Source organism: Pongo pygmaeus, chromosome Y (assembly GCF_028885625.2).
Source record: "Pongo pygmaeus isolate AG05252 chromosome Y, NHGRI_mPonPyg2-v2.0_pri, whole genome shotgun sequence".
Lineage (NCBI taxonomy): Eukaryota > Metazoa > Chordata > Mammalia > Primates > Hominidae > Pongo > Pongo pygmaeus.
Genome location: NC_072397.2, coordinates 36,402,806 through 36,421,164, shown reverse-complemented (window position 1 = coordinate 36,421,164; position 18,359 = coordinate 36,402,806).

Sequence of the window (18,359 nt, the reverse complement as noted above, 5' to 3'; positions counted from 1 at the left end):
GGTCAGTGTGCTCTAGAAAAATGTCTATTTCCTCAGCTTCCAAGTGAACCTGGTGATTAGCCAGACACATTTGCAGACTCTTCACTTCACTTCCTAGAAGCCCATTTCAGTAAGCTTATGCTTGAGATATGAAGTATAAGAAAAAATTCTGCCATTTCTTCGCACCTCTGTGGACCGTTGGAAAATATAACCAAAATATTCAACAAGGGACTGCTCCTGTGTCACAAAAATATCCAAAGATAAATCTGTTACCCCTAAAAATGAGGATTTCAAGAAACTTTTCAGGAAATAGAGAAATGCTCACACCATATAACTTAAATTTAAAAAGGATATATACACAGGATATATCTACATATTTTAAATGTAAAATATGCTTTTGAAATACATATTGCAATGAAAGCACATTGAGCTAATGCTATTCCTAGCTGTTAATACAAATATAAAGCATACATACAGATACTTCCTGCACAAATTAAATAGGCAGGCAGATCAATATAGATTAAAGATGAAAGTGTTCATTCCCAAACTATTAAAACAGCACACTAGTGTTTTCTATAGGGTGTCAATATTCCTCATCCAAATGTATTACACACCCACTTGTTAGTTTAGCAACCAGTAGGCCAGATTTATAAAACAGGCCTTATTTTACTAAAATGTGTTCATTATATAAATGCTTTCTGCTCCTATTTTATTGTCGGTTCAATTAATTATTTGAACATTCTCCTTAAAGTCGATTCGAAGGCAACAATTTTCTCAATGGATTCAAAGAGACTGTAATATTTCAGGATAGAGTTTTGAAACCCAAACTTTGGATGAATTTAAATGTGCACGACTTGTTATGGGTTACACTTTTAAAAGTTATATAACAGATAAACCTAAATCCGATACTTGAATGTGCCCTGTATTCCCCAATCCATGAGGCAGGACTGCCAGATTACAGCCCTCACATCCCATCCTGCACCTCCTGGAGACCTACAAAGTAAAGTCTTCCTGTTCTGAAGATACATGGCACACGTACTTGGTTGACTAGCACCCGACAGACACTCCACCCACATCTCACCAGAGCACGTCCAAGGTATCCAAAGAACTGCCCCCAGCATACTAAGCTGAAGCAGCAGCAGCGCAGGTCTCCACAGCGGGACTGAGAATTCCTTTCCCTCCTTGACCTCTGGCTGCAGGTAGGGGGATGCAATGAGACAAAACAGGCATTTTGAGACCCTGTGGGACTTTACTGGCCCTACATGACAATGCAGGCTGGTGCTGTACCTCCACTCCTCCCTGGGGTAGCCAGATCAGATCTGCCCATGCCCCAACAGGTTCATCCATGCACTGTGCACACTTCCACCTGCAAGTGTCTGCTCTCTCGGGGGCTTTGCTTTCACAGTTAACAGGGTCATTCAGCTGACCCAGGGTTTCTTAACGGAGCCACTGTTGCCTTTGGAGCCGGCAGATTCTTTGTATTCCGAGGCTGTCTTGTGCATTGTAGATTTAGCTGTATCCTCGTTCTCTATGTTGTCAATAGCACATTCTCCCCAAATTGACACAACCAAAAATCTCTCCAGACATTGTCAGATGTCCTTTTGCAAGCAATATGGCTCAGGGTTGAGATCCACAGAATGAAATATTTTTTAATAGCCACCATTGTATGTTGTGAGCAAAGGAGAGACTGACCTCATGATGTTTATATGTAATTAAAAAGAAACGGAGCAAAAAGTCTCAGAAGCAATAATGAAAAATTTATGGCCAGAGCATTGAACAACAGCTAAGAAAATATTACAAACCGAGTAAAGAGTTTAAAGGAGAGGTGGCTGAAGATGGAAGTGATCAAGATCATCTCTCAGAAAAAGTCATCAGGGACTTGATGCATAGGATTTAGGTGGGGGGTAAAAGAAGAACATTGCAGGGAGGGGAAAAGTGAGCAAAGGAACAAAAACAAACGAACAAACAAAAATCCAGGACCCTTTTGGGGGCAGTGAGGAATCTAACCTGAGTCCAGAGTTGTATGTTGAGAAAATAAGCCTGAAAAAGTATCTATGTCCTATGAGGACAAAATTTGATCAGATTCAGCTTTGTACACAATATTGAAGAAGTGTACAATGAGTTCTCATCATTAGCTGTGAAAAAAAAGACTTGAAGAGGCAATATGAGTGATAGAACTTCTTAGGATGTGAAGAATGTGTAGGTTTTTCTTGGAAATAATTGAGGAGGGGGAGAGATTTAGTTGGATTTTTAAAAATAGGTAGGGGTTGCAGGCAGAATAAGGGAGAAGATTCTGGGCATGAGAAGAGAAATAAGAGTAGTTCTGAAGTGGATACAGTCAACGTGGATTTGGGAGAAAAACAGTGAATGACAAAACTCTACCACAGGTGGTAGATGGCCGAATAGGAGCAGCTCCAGTCTACTGCTCCCAGCATGAGTGACACAGAAGATGGGTGATTTCTACATTTCCAACAGAGGTACCAAGTCCACCTCACTGGGGAGTGCCAGACAGTAAGTTTAGGACAGTGGGTGCAGCGCACCGTGTACGAGCTGAAGCAGGGTGAGACATCCCCTCACCCGGGAAGCACAAGGGGTCAGAGAATTCCCTTTCCTAGTCAAAGAAAGGGGTGACAGATGGCACCTGGAAAATCGGATCACACCCACCACAATACTGCACATTTCCAATGGGCTTAAAGAATGGTGCACCAGGAGATTATATCCCACACTTGGCTAGGAGGGGCCTATGCCCATGGAGTCTCATCCATTGCCAGCACAGCAGTCTGAGATCAAACTGCAAGGCAGCGGCAAGGCTGGGAGAGGGGGCCCGCCATTGACGAGTTAGTTGTTTGATTAGGTAAACAAAGCGGCCAGGAAGATCAAACAGGGTGGAGCCCACCACAACTCAAGGAGGCCTGCCTGTCTCTGTAGGTTCCACCTCTGGGGGCAGGGCACAGACAAACAAAAAGACAGCAGTAACCTCTGCAGACTTAAATGTCCCTGTCTGACAGCTTTGAAGAGAGCAGTGGTTCTCCCAGCACCCAGCTTGAGATCTGAGAATGGGCAGACTGCCTCCTCAAGTGGGACACTGACCCCCAAGTAGCCTAACTGGGAGGCAACCCCCAGTAGGGGTGGACAGACACCTCATGCAGCTGATTTCTCCTCTGAGCCAAAACTTCCAGAGGAATGATCAGGCAGCAGCATTTGTGGTTCACCAATATCCGCTCTTCTGCAGCCACCACTCCTGAAACTCAGGTAAAAAGGGTCTGGAGTGGACCTCCAGCAAACTCCAAAAGATCTGCAGTGGAGGGTCCTGTCTGTTAGAAGGAAAACTAACAGACAGAAAGGACATCCGCATCAAAATCCATCTGTACGTCACCATCATCAAGGAACAAAGGTAGATAAAACCACAAAGATGGGAAAAAAACACAGTAGAAAAACTGGAAACTCTAAAAATTAGAGCTCCTCTCCTCCTCCAAAGGAATGCAACTCCTCACCAGCAAGGGAACAAAACTGGTTGAAGAGTGACTTTGATGAGTTGAGAGAAGAAGGCTTCAGACTATCAAACTACTCTGAGCTACAGGAGGAAATTTGAACCAATAGCAAAGAAGGTAAAAGCTTTGAAAAAAAAATTAGACAAATGGCTAACTAGAATAACCAATGCAGATAAGTCCTTAAAGGATATGATTGAGCAGAAAACCAAGGTATGAGAGCTAAATGATGAATATAGAAGGCTCAGTAGCCAATGTGATCAACTGGAAGAAAGGGTATCAGTGATGGAAGATGAAATGAATGAAATGAAGTGAGAAGAGAAATTTAGAGAAAAAAGAATAAGCCTCCAAAGAACAAAGCCTCCAAGAAATGTGGGACTATGTGAAAAGACCAAATCTACATCTGATTGTTGTACCTGAAATTGATGGGGAGAATGGAACCATGTATGAAACACTCTGCAGGATATTTCCCAGGAGAACTTCCCCAATCTAGCAAGGCAGGCCAACATTCAGATTCAGGAAATATGCAGAATGCCACAAAGATACTCCTTGAGAAGAGGAATTCCCAGAAATATAAATGTCAGATTCACCAAAGTTGAAATGAGGAAAAAATGTTAAGGGCAGCCAGAGAGAAAAGTCCGGTAACCCAAAAAAGAAAGCTCATCAGAATAACAGCAGATCTCTCAGCAGAAACTCTACAAGCCAGAAGAGAGTGGGGGCCAATATTCAACATTCTTAAAGACAAAAATTTTCAACCCAGAATTTCATATCCAGTCAAACTAAGCTTCATAAGTGAAGGAGAAATAAAATACTTTACAGACAAGCAAATTCTCAGAGATTTTGTCACCACCAGGCCTGCCCTAAAAGAGCTCCTGAAGGAAGCACTAAACATGGAAAGGAACAACCAGTACCAGCCACTGCAAAAACATGCAAAATTGTAAAGACTGTCAAGGCTAGGAAGAAACTGCATCAACTAACGAGCAAAATAACTAGCTAACATCATAATGACAGGTTCAAATTCACACATAACAATATTAGCTTTATATATAAATGGGTTAAATTATCCAATAAAAAGACACAGACTGGCAAAATGGATAAAGAGCCAAGACCCATCAGTGTGCTGTATTCAGGAAACCCACCTCATGTGCAGAGACACACATAGGCTCAAAATAAAGGGATGGAGGAAGATCTACCAAGCAAATGGAACTCAAAAAAAAAGGCAGGGGTTGCAATCCTAGTCTCTGATAAAACAGACTTTAAACCAACAACGATCAAAAGAGACAGGGAAGGCCATTACAAAATGGTAAAGGGATCAATTCAAAAAGAAGAGCTAACTATCCTAGATATATATGCACCCAATACAGGAACACCCATATTCATAAAGCAAGTCCTTAGTGACTACAAAGACACTTAGATTCCCACAGAATAATAATGGGAAACTTTAACACCCCACTGTCAACATTAGACAGATGAATGAGACAGAAAGTTATCAAGGATACCCAGGAATTGAACTCAACTATGCACCAAGCTGACCTAATAGACAGCTACAAAACTCTCCACCCCAAATCGACAGAATATACATTCTTTTCAGTAACACACCACATCTACTGCAAAATTGACCACATAGTTGGAAATAAAGCAGTCCTCAACAAATGTAAAAGAACAGAAATTATAAAAAACTGTCTCACAGATCACACTGCAATCAAACTAAAACTCAGAATTAAGAAACTCACTCAAAACCACTCAATTACATGGAAACTGAACAACGTGCCCCTGAATGAGTACTGGGTAAATAATGAAATAAAGGCAGAAATAAAGATGTTCTTTGAAGCCAAAGAGAACAAAACTACAACATACCAGAATCTCTGGCACACATTCAAAGCAGAGTATAGAGGGAAAATTATAGCACTAAATGCCCACAAGAGAAAGCAGGAAAGATCAAAATTGACACCCTAACATCACAATTATAAAAACTAGAAAACCAGGAGTAAACACATTCAAAAGCTAGCGGAAGACAAGGAATAACTGAGATCAGAGCAGAAGTGAAGGACATAGAGACACAAAATCCCTTCAAAAAATTAATAAACACAGCAGCTTGTTTTTTGAAAAGATCAATGAAATTCATAGACTGCTAATAAGGCTATTAAAGAAGAACAGAGAGAAGAATGAAATTGATACAATAAAAAATGATAAAGGAGATATCACCATTGATCCCATAGAAATACAAACTGTCATCAGAGAATACAATAAACAGCTCTGCACAAATAAACTTGAAAATCTTGAAGAAATGGATATATTCCTCGACACATATGTCCCCCCAACACTAAACCAGGAAAAAGCTGAATCTCTGAATAGACCAATAGCAGGCTCTGAAACTGCGGCAATAATAAATAGCTTACCAACCAAAAAAAGAAAAGGAACAGATGGATTCACAGCCAAGTTCTACCAGAGGTACAAAGTGGAGCTGGTACCATTCCTTCTGAAACTATTTTAATCAATAGAAAAAGAGAGAATTCTCCCTAACTCATTTTATGAGGCCAGCATCATCCTGCTAACAAAGCCTGGCACAGAGACACAACAAAAAAAACAGAATTTTAGAACAATATCCCTGATGACCATTGATGCAAAAATCCTCAATAAAATACTGGCAAACTGAATCCAGCAGCACATCAAAAAACTTATCCACCATGATCAAATGGGCTTCATCCTTGGGATGCAAGGCTGGTTCAAAATACACAAATCAATAAATGTAATCCAGCATATAAAGAGAACCAAACACAAAAACCACATGATTATCTCAATAGATGCAGGAAAGGCCTTTGACAAAATTCAACAATGCTTCACGCTAAAAACTCTCAATAAATTAGATATAGATAGGACATATCTCAAAATAATAAGAGCTATCTATGACAAACACACAGATGATATCATACTGAATGGATAAAAACTGGAAGCATTCCCTTTGAAAACTGGCACAAGACAGGGATGCCCTCTCTCACCACTCCCATTCAACATAGTGTTGGAAGTTCCGGCCAGAGCAGTTAGGCAGGAGAAAGAAATAAAGGGTATTCCATTAGGAAAAGAGGAAGTCAAATTGTCCCTGATTGTAGATGGCATGATGGTACATGTAGAAAACCTCATTGTCTCAGCCAAAAATCTCCTAAATCTGATAAGCAACTTCAGCAAAGTCTCAGGATATAAAATCAATGTACAAAAATCACAAGCATTCTTATACACAATAACAGACAGACAGCCAAATCATGAGTGAACTCCCATTCACAATTGCTTCAAAGAGAATAAAATACCTAGGAATCCAAATTACAAGGGATATGTAGGACCTCTTCAAGGAGAACTACAAACCACTGGTCAATGAAATGAAAGAGGGTACAAACAAATGGAAGAACATTCCATGCTCATGGGTAGGAAGAATCAATATCATAAACATGGCCATACTGCCCAAGGTAATTTATAGATTCAATGCCATCCTGATCAAGCAACCAATGAACTTTCTTCACAGAATTTGGAAAAACTACTTTAAAGTTCATATGGAACCAAAAAAGAGCCCACAACACCAAGTCAATCCTAAGCCAAAAGAACAAAGCTGGAGGCATCATGTTACCTGACTTCAAACTACACTACAAGGCCACAGGAACCAAAACAGCATGGTACTGGTACCAAAACAGAGACATAGACTAATGGAACAGAACGGAGCCCTCAGAAAAAATGCTGCATATCTAAAACTATCTGATCATTGACAAACCAGGAAAAGCAAGCAATGGGGAAATTATTCCCTGTTTAATAAATTGTACTGGGAAAACTGGCTAGCCATGTGGAGAAAGCTGAACCTAGATCCCTTCCTTAAACCTTATACAAAAATTAATTCAAGATGGATTAAAGAGTTAATTGTTAGATCTAAAACCATAAAAACCCTAGAAGAAATCGTAGGCCATACCATTCAGGACCTAGCCATGAGTAAGAACTTCATGTCTAAAACACCAAAAGCAATGGCAGTAAAAGCCAAAATTGACAAATGGGATCTAATTAAACTATAAGCATCTGCACAGCAAAATAAACTACCATCAAAGTGAGCAGACAACCTACAGACTGGAAAACAATTTTTGCAGCCTACTCATCTGACAAAAGGCTAATATCCAGAATCTGCAATGAACTCAAACAAATTTACAAGAAAAAAACAAACAAACGCATCAAAAAGTGGGTGGAGGATATGAAAAGACACTTCTCAAAAGAAGACATTTATGCAGCCAAAACACTCCTGAAAAAAGGCTCACCATCACTGGCCATCAGAGAAATGCAAATCAAAACCACAATGAGATACCATCTCACACTTGTTAGAACGGCAATCATTAAAAAGTCAGGAAACAACAGGTGCTGGATAGGATGTGGAGAAATACGAACACTTTTAAACTGTTGGTGGGACCGTAAACTAGTTCAACCATTGTGGAAGTCAGTGTGCTGATCCCTCAGGGATCTAGAACTAGAAATACCATTTGACCCAGCCATCCCATTAATGGATATATACCCAAAGGATTATAAATCATGCTGCTATAAAGACACACTCACACGTTTGTTTATGGTGGCACTATTCACAATAGCAAAGACGTGGAACCAATCTAAATATCCAACAATGATAGACTGGATTAAGAAAATGTGGCACATATACACCATGGAATACTATGCAGCCATAAAAAATGATGAGTTGATATTATTTGTAGGGACATGGATGTAACTGGAAACCATCATTCTCAGCATACTATCTCAAGGACAAAAAACCAAACACTGCATGTTTTCACTCATAGGTGGGAATTGAACAATGAGAACACATGGACGCAGTAAGGGAAGCATCACACAACGGGGACTGTTGTGGGGTGAGGGGGGGAGGGAGGGAAAGCATTAGGAGATATACCTAAAGCTAAATGACGAGTTAATGGGTACAGCACAACAACATGGCTCATGTATACATACATAACAAACCTGCACATTGTGCATATGTACCCTAAATCTTAAAGTATTATAATAATAATAAACAAAAACTATCAGAGGTGGAACAATAGGCACTGTAACAAATTATTACAAATTTAGTGGCTTAATACAAGACAAGCGTATCATCTTACACTTCTGTAGCATAGGAGTCCAATACAGGTCTTGTTTGGCTAAGATTGAAGTGTGCACTGAACTGTGCTCCTCTTGGAGGCTCTGGAGGATAATTTGTTTCCTTGTACTTTCTAGCTTCTAGGGGCCTCCTGCATTCCTTAGCTAGAACCCCTTCCTCCATTTTCTAAGCCATCAACATCACATTGATTTTACCATTCTTCTGTCATTTTCCCCTGACTTTTCTCTTTTGCTTCCATCTTCTACATTTAAGGACGTTGTAATGGCATTGATCAATCTGTATCATCCTGGGCAATCTTCCTATCTTAAGGTCAACTGCTGAACAATCTCAATTTCTCTTTGCCATGAGCCCTCACATGCTCACAAGTTTTAGAGATTTGGATGAGGGCATCTTAGAAGAGGTCATATTCTGTTTTGTCCCCTCAGCTGGACATTTGGAAACTATCCCAGATTCTCCTCTTGTCCTCATTTTCCCAATTTAATCTGTCATCTAATTCTGTGTAGCTACCTCATCAGGGCCTCTGGCACAAATGTTCCTTGGAGATTCTTCAAAAGCCCCTATTTAAAGCAATGGAAAAATCAAGCAGACCATGATTGCACATTCATGCCAATGCAGGTGTGTAAGTAATGGCAGTTGCTTTATTTGTATTATATATTGGAATACAAAGTAATATGTGTTTTGTTGGTGAAGGGAAGTTGGAGGATGTCACACAAATTTTATATAAAAAAGTTGAAATTAGGTTGGGCATGGTGGCTCATGACTCTAATCTCAGCACTTTTGGGACTCTAATCTCAGCACTTTACAATCTCATGACTCTAATCTCAGCACTGCTGGGGTCTGCCGATCACTTGAGGCCAGGATTTCAAGACCACCTTGAGCAATATGGCAAAATCCTGTGCCTACTATAATTACAAAATTTACCCTGGCATAATGGTGCATGCCCTTAATCCCAGCTACTCAGGAGGCTGAGGCAGGAGAATCTCCTGAACCTGGGAAGTGGAGATTGCAGTGAGACAAGATCACGCCACTGGCTGGGAATCTTTGATCTAGACCTGTGCTGTCTATTACATAGCCAGCATCCACGTGAGGCTATTCTTGTTTAATTAAAAATCAGTTCTATAACTACAGTAGCCACATTTCTAATACTCACTGGCTTTCATATTGGACAGCAGAGAGGTACAACATTTGTATCCTTGGAGAAAGTTCCACAGATTGGACAGTGCAGAATAGTAATATGTGTCTCACCTTTACCCAATACCCTCAAGTGTTTGCTAAGTGATTGCAGCTATTGCTTTCCCTTCCTGTGTCAACGGGGCCATTTTCTCCTAGGGTTTCCAATTCTTCCACTTCACCTGTCAGTTTTCCTTTGTCAAAATTGAATGAAAAATTACAGCCTTCTTGCTTCTTCAGCTGTTTACAAAAGGAAAACAAAATTAGCAACTCACAATAAGTACGGAATGTATATAAAGTAAGCTCTGTCTTATCTTCTGCCCTTCTGTGTAGTTGGTAACAGCTACCTCATGCAATTTTTCTTTGAATTCCCTTCTGTCTGTACCCCTGCTGAGTTAGCACCATGCTGCTCACACATTTGTGGCTTTTCATATAGGGATTAGTGTGGGGAGGTATGTTATCTCCCTTACACACACACTGACACAACCACACTAAACCACACACACCCAATCACACACATTTGCCCACCCTTTTTCAGTGCTGTTGCTGTTTCAATGTTTGCACTGAAGAAAGTAACAACCACTTCTTTTGGCTCTAAAATTTAGCCCAGCAATAATTCAAGACATCATTGTTTAGCTTATTCAATTTTCTACTGCCCATCCTTTCTCCCATCACATTCTCTGGAGAATTATTGCCAGTTCCTGTAGTTTTTCATGGCTTTTGTATCATTCCTTTGTTACTCAATTTTTCTATCTCATCTATTTTTCATTTCTTTTCTAAAGCAGGAGCTGAGGTTTTCTTTGGAAGACCAGATAGTGAATATTGTTGGCTCTGCGGGTAACCCTGATTGCAGTTACTTAACTGTGCCATTGAAGGGTCAGAGCAGCTTAGATGGTAGTGAGAAAGTGGACAATGCTATAGTCTCCCACATCTCAGTGTGTATTTGGCCTTTCCATGTTATTGTAGATAATATTAATGGAGTACATCCTGTGAGTCAGACATTGTGCTGGGTAGTTTACCTTGAAGTGATACAAAATTACTACATAAAGGAAAAGACCAATAGTAGATTAAAGACTCCCTCTGTTCACATTGCAAGTAAGTAGCAGAGGTAGACAGAACCCAACTTCGTTTGATTTCAAATCCTTTGTGTTAAAAACACACACAGTGGGGTTACCATTGCGTATATCCATCCATGTTCCCACTCATCAGTCATTCATCTGTATTTTAATTATCTGTGCTAGAAGCCATGGAATTGCTTATGTTTTTTCCACAGTTTCTCATATGTTCATTTCTTTTGTGAATCTGTTGAATATTTTTGTTTTGTTTTGTTTTGTTTTGTTTTGTTTTGAGTCAGAATATTTCAGCTCATTGCCATGTCAGGTAATTCTCTCCTGTCAGCCTCCAAAGTAGCTGGGACTACAGGCACACACCAACATGTTCAGAAAGTTTGAGTATTTCTTTAGGGAGGTATTTTTTGTAGAGAATTATTTCTTCTTCCATGCTGTTGCCTTGGCTGGTCTCAAACTCCCAGGCTGAAGCAGGCTGCCTGCCTCAGCACTCCAAAGTGCTGCCATTACAGGCCTGAGCCATTACACTTGCCCCAATCTGTGAAACTTCATTGTAATTTCTCTCAGTACCTCAAAATGTCTTCCTTTATGGAATATTTCTTTCATCTCTTATAGCATACAAGATTTCCTTTCTTATAAATTAGTGCATCAAGAGGCATATCATAGTCTCTATTATTTGCAAGGACATATATTATAGCACACATTGTTCAGGTAGAAAGAAGAAAAATAGAGCACAAAGTGCTACATTGCTTCTCTTTTCTAAGTGACATGAGGGAGACTTGGTTTTAGCTTCCCCCAATGGATACCTAATGGACATTTCTAAAGCAAGCTAATTAATTCCTTGGTCTTCTCATTACTCTCTATGGTCCTTAACTTACTGTCTACCTCCATTAAATCTTCTAAATTTCAGTGCTGGTGCTAACTGCTCCAGTCCAAGTGAAGCCTAGCTTACTCCACCAGACATTGAGGGTCCCGTGGGCTGAATGTTCCACACTTGCAGATCATGAGAACGTTGTCTGTGATTTTATGTTAGAGGCCTTCTTGTTTTCTAACAGAAATACAAAGGATTCTACAAGAAATAACACAGTTATATCATTTGTTTATTCCAGAAGTCATTCATCTTCACTAGTACGTGGGAAATGGTGACAAGCTTACTGGCATCTTCCAAGTTTAAGTGAGAAAGCAAAACAAAAGAAGAATTTTACACTTCTCATTAGTCATCTTTGAATTTCAATATTAACTGCTGAAAATATGCACTATTTTTTACTTCATCAGTAGGCACACATTTAAGACCATGTCTAGCAGCTTCAACTTTGTAATTGTTGGCCACCATGATAATCCAGTTTTTGAAATGGAGTTTTTGCCAGCTCAGAAGTCAGAATCCAAAGTGTATGTAGAAGCTTACATTTAATGAGAATTTTTATTATATTGTAATAATATAGTGTAATGTGATTTTAGAACTGGAAAATTGGAACAGAGGAGGTAAATGAAATCCAACACAATTAAATGAGGCTTCCTCTGGAGTTCCAGAGACTGATAGAAGCCAGCTAGTGAATATCCTGGGAGTTGTTTATTCATGCTTTAATTCAGCACAGACTAGCATGACCTCTGACTTTCCTATGATATTCAGTTCACTATGTCATCCACCCTGAATTGTTGCTGCTTGAGCACTTAAAAGCCTAGTTCACCTGTAGCAAGTTGGGGCCTTGAAATATCATCCATGAGTGTTCATGTAGTTTTCATGAATCACATTTTTCATCAGGACCTACTGGGTTTCATCCATTAAAATTCAGACAGTTTCCATGAATCATGTTTTTGATGAGGACCTACGGGGTTCAAAAAGACCCTGTGACCCCTAGTGGCACTTCCTGTCTGGGTCATACATGCATGCTTTCCTCCCCAGTGACCACCTTGGCCATGCACAGGAAGCTCAAAAGCAACACCAGAGATGATGCCACCTGACTTTCTTGTCAAGAATATTTCCAGAAACAAGGCTTGGCTCGAGAACATGATGTCATTCAGAGCAAACAGGCCAATAGATTTTTGTCATGAGAAGAGACCAGTCCTTTCCAATTTATGTTTCTAATACATTTCTGGAACATTTGCCCTGTTTCTCTCAAGCACCCAAGTCAGCTTTAATGACTTTTGAGGAATTCATATTGTAAGTTGCTTGTAATGTATAATGTTTAATTGTGTGATACTTTTCAACTATTCAGGAGTTGTCACCAAAATATGATAAACAGGATTATGCAACAGGTGTTGTTGTGACATTATTTTCTCATATTATGAGAACAATACTCATTAAAAATTGTTTTGATTACTTGTAGCAGTACTGCTTCCTGGGATGCAGCTTCTTCTGTATAGTTTCTGTGCACTCCACTGGTCCTGTGGTGGACAAAGGATCACACATAAAAATAATTTGTTGCATACATTGATTTTAATTCTTTCTCCTGCTACCATTCACCTTGTTAAGGCACTTTCACAATTTGTTCCTAAGCTTTCAGGATTGATCATCATTGTAAAAGAAACTACTGCTTGACTACACACAAAAACATCCATTTATCTAAAGATTCACTTAGGTTTGTCATGACAACATGTGTGAAGTAAAGCACGCTTTAGATGTCAGAGACATTTTGAGAAAATGGGCCACACTCCTCCAGCTCAGGATTGGGAACAGCTTCCTCAACAAGGAGGCTGTCTCTGTTTCCTGAGGCAGTTGTTAAAAAGTACCAAAAATTTGGTGGCTTTGGACAGCAGAAATGTATCGCCTCATTTCTGAGACCCACTGTCTACAATCAAGTTGTCAGTGGTGCCATGCTTCCTATGCAGGTCTTAAGGTAAGAACCTTTTTGTTTAATCTCCCAGTTTCTGGAAGTTCCCTGGCTTGCAGCAGTGTAACTCCAGTCTTCCTGTGTCATTTTTCTCCCTGTGTATATCTCCAAAAGATCCTTTTTTCTAAATACACTTGTGGATTTGTTAGGGGCCTACCCTACTGTAAAATGACACCATTTGAAATAACCATGTCTTCATGTAACCTTTCCTTCCAAATGAAGACACATTCTGTGGTACTGTTCACTTGGGATGTCAACAAAGGAATTTTGGAGAGAATACACTTCAATGCATAACTGAGGTGTCATTTTAAAATTAGGTTTTGAAAGAAAGAATTAGATATAATGAGAAAACAGACCTTTTGTATGTCTCTTGAAAATAACAAAAAAAGCAAAGTCAAACTTTACTATTTCTGCACAAGAAAACCATCCACAGAATTTACAGAATTAAATGTTTACTGTCTTCATTCCTTGTGGGTAAGTTAATCCGTTGTTGCTCACACAGTCATTTATGAGTATCATCATCTGCAGCAGTTCATAGTTCATTCTGCTCTCGACCTCATAGATGAGAACATGTGGCTTTTGATCAACATGTTCTTGAAAAGTGGGGGCAACTCCAGCAAGTGGTTTGTGTCAGCATTCTTTATTCAGGACATAATTTTACCTTTTTAGTAAAGTTATTTAACTAATGTTTGGGTTCACAAACTAGAAGATGATGGAAGACAGGTGCCAGGCTCTGAGATTGTACACTTCACAATTTGTATGAATATAAATGTTTCCATTCATGGGACTACTTTTGTTTTGTTAAGGACAAAATATTTTATTGAATAGCTAATTTTAAAACTAAGTCTCACATCGACCAAAAAGTTTATCTGAATAATATCAAGGGTGATGCTATTTTATTTTGTAGTTATTTTTTCACTTAGAATGCTTACATTCTCTTTCTGGTAAAAGTAAGCTAATTTTAAACCCAGTTAAAGTATTCAAATCTTTCATCACAAATACATGGCCTTTGAATAATTTGAGGAATATCATATCAATGACCTGGTTGCTTTTTTAAATTATTATTTCTAAGAAAACCATTGCCTTAATTACGTCACATATGAGAATTATTATCCTTCATGGCATAAGGCAAGAGGATGGAATAAATCACTTCTGTACTGATGTTTATGATTTACATATGAAATTAGGGCATGTTCTATAATTTTAAAAATCTGATGATAGAAAAAAAATTTGATCTTTATCAGGAAATTGGCCTTTTGAAGTAACTCCCTTAGGCTGCACAGCTTACCTTTCAGGCCGCATTTTCTCATCATGCAAGGAAGCAACTTGATAGAAAAGTAAATAAAAATGGAATCTGAAATGTTTCCATCTACTTTCCATCTACTTTCAAATAAAATGCTGTGCTAAAAATAGAGATCATGACCTGGAAGGAACTAAGTTTTCTGTGATCAAATAGTCATTCAAGAAGAATGTTGCAAGTTGTATATTTGGTTCGGTTTTTTATTTATGATTTTATTGTTGTTGTTAGGAAGTCTCACTCTGTTGTCCAGATGAGTTCAATGGCATGAACCTGGCTCACTGCAACCTTTTCCACCAGAGTCCAAGTGGCTCTTCTGCCTCATTGCCTGTAGTACATGGGACTACAGGACCCAACACCGTGTGTGATTTTTTTTGTATTTTTAGTAGAGATGGGATTTCACCATGTTAGGAAGACTGGTGTCAAACTCCTGACCTTAGGTGATTTACCTGCCTCTGATTTCCAAAGCCCTCAGATTACAGGCATGAGCCATGGCGACTGTCCCAGGTAGTTGATTTAAATGTAACAATCCAAAAATAAATGTCACAGTCAAGATATGATAGATAGATTTAAAACTAACATATTCTGCAGTTGGAAATGAAATGTGATAGCACATACATTCACATTAATTCTTTTATACATTTAGAGATATTATAAAAATGTATAGGCAGTGTACACAGGAATATTTAAGAAGCCAAGGAAACACATGTATGGTGCTAAGTATTGCATATATGCTTCTGCCAGTGGTTAGGAATAGTGGTCCTTCTGATTATTTCCTTTCCGTCAGAGAGTAAACCATTGATACGTATACTTGGAAAAAGTTGTCAGTCAGTTTTCAGGAGAGTTGTCAGAAAAAAGCCAGGATTACATTAACATTTGTATTCATCCTTTTAGATGCATCAAAGGTCTCTGTTAAAGCAATAAAAAAATGAACAGACCGTGGATACGTATTCATATCAATGTAGTACTTTGGTCATGGCAGTGCTTTATTTGTATTATATATTGGAATTCTTAGTAATGCTTGTTTTGTGGGTGAAGGCAAGGTGGAGGAAGTCACAGAACTTTTATAAAAAGTTTAGAATTGCCCTGGGCATGGTGGTTCATGCCTCTAATCTCAGTATTTTGGGAGACAGAGATGATACACCACAGCAGGCTGGGAATCATCTCTTTGTTCCTATAACAAGATCTTACTGTAAAATAGGTAATGTCCATTGAAAACCAGGTTATACAACCTGTTCTAATGCTAAGCACTTGAACAATTTTGTTCCATTCTGAATTAACGTTAAGCATGTAATTCTAAGCTTTTGTCTTGTGTCCTTGTGTGAAATAGCTACCATCATTTTTACCCCACTTATTTAATTTTTACAATAAGGTATTTGTTCAAGGTTGTGGTGGTTTAACATTCATTTTTAAAGTGCTGCCAAACACAGCAGTTTTGTTCTATTTCCCTTATTGGTAGTACCCAAACTAATATGATGTCTTTACCTGTTAGGTAGCACTCATATTAAAACAAACTAAATCCCAGAGCTATGGGTGCAAAAAAAGGTAAGACTCATCTAGAAATCTGGGAGTAATTTCAGGAAGCACATATTTTTTAATATGGTTGTTCCTGCCCTCAATGAGCATATAATCCTGAGGATTATGATGAAATCCAACCAAGAGCAGCAGGGTGAGTGAGAATAGGAAGACATGGCCCAGCTGCATGACAGTGGCACTCTGAAAATAACCTTTCCTCCAGGCTAATGTAGGTGATGTAGGAGCTAGTAATCCACATCCTGGATGTATATTAGTAAAGTTAAGTGACAAATTTCATGTGTGGCCAATTCTTTGAAGGAGCTGGAAGGAAAGTGGAGTATTAAGTGAGACCTCCTATGTTGGCTGCAGAGAACAGTATTACTGGCATGAAGCTGCGAAGAAGAGCACTGCCGCACATGAGTAGAAATATCAGCTGGTAGATAGGAGATGATCATGAGGAAAAATAAGCTGGCAAAGCTTGGATCTAGTAGGCAATGTCCTTTGAAGGCTCTTTAACATGAGGAAAGAATGAAGTCAGTATTAAAATCAGGCTCCCTTAGCACATGTACATTAGCACGAAGTTTGTTGTCTGCTTTAGTGCTCCAAAAGTGATCCAGAAGAAATGTGCATATGGAGTTTCATTCTCTTGTCATAGCTGAAATTTCCTAGGATACTTCCTTTGGCATGGACAGAGATACTGTCAATCTCTGTTTTCCTCATGCTATACTTGTGATCTTTAACTTTTCAGTAACTTCAACACTTCCTGGTTGTTGGTCCAGAGTTCTAGAAAGCACTGACTGTCCAGACACCACCTTTCACTGGGTACCACACTGGGGCATTTCTCTACTTATCAATTTACTACCCGGCATGACTTGTTTATTGCAATAAAAGTTACATGGTGTTGTCTTAATATAAAAGTGAAAACTTAGGTTTGTACAGAAACCTAAATAGTTTTGTTCTAAGATAAGAAACAGTAGGAATGTTTTATCTTCAAGTAGGAAACTTTCCCCAAATATGAAAGTTAACAAAAATATTTATTTAATTGGAATGCAATTGTTATTTTGTATCCTCTACTCACCACTCTATAATTATTACTTATGTTATTAAATGCACATTTGTCTATTCTTCAAGATCTGTTGCTAGCCTTTTTCCATAAACTGAACTCTCTCTATGGAAAAGCTTTCCATTCTTAGCTTGCAACTAGCTGGATATATGACAGATTGTATGGAGCAACGTCTGTACCACTGGGAACTACACTTCCTTCAAACTGTGGAGCATCATCTATGGTTCTTCTGTTCAGGGTGACTCTGCAGCTGCTTCTGACTGCTCTTGTTGCCACACTCACCACCTGCTTTGTTCTCCTACCATTTTCTATTTTATTTTTTATCAAATGTTTCCAGATGACAATATTGGGTGGGGCCAGGAAGAGAAATGTTTTGATGTAAGTGTTCAAAACTCCACTCCCTATATGACAGCCACTTCCCCTCACCCAGCATGTCCTTTGATACCTCTGTCACTCCCCAGTGGCAAGTCTCATCCACATTCAGTCCAAGCTTCGGTTAGCTTCCATAGAATCAGATAGTTACCGACTGCACAGAATGTGAACATCCACAATTTGCTTTATTAAGTCTGACCATTGCAGCAAGGACTTTTTTGAAACAAACATAAATTCCTTGAGAGTAAATCACTAAACAATGTTCAGTAATAGAGGAGACACTAAGTAAATACATGGCCTAATAAAGATGTCTTGATTTACCCTCTGACAAGGTACAATCCTTCTTAGTATTTCCTCTGACAGGGATAAGGTTAGCTTGTGTCTTGTGTGAAAAAGGAATGTTTTAACTTCAACTAGTAGGCTTTCCACAATGGTGAAGAAAGTAA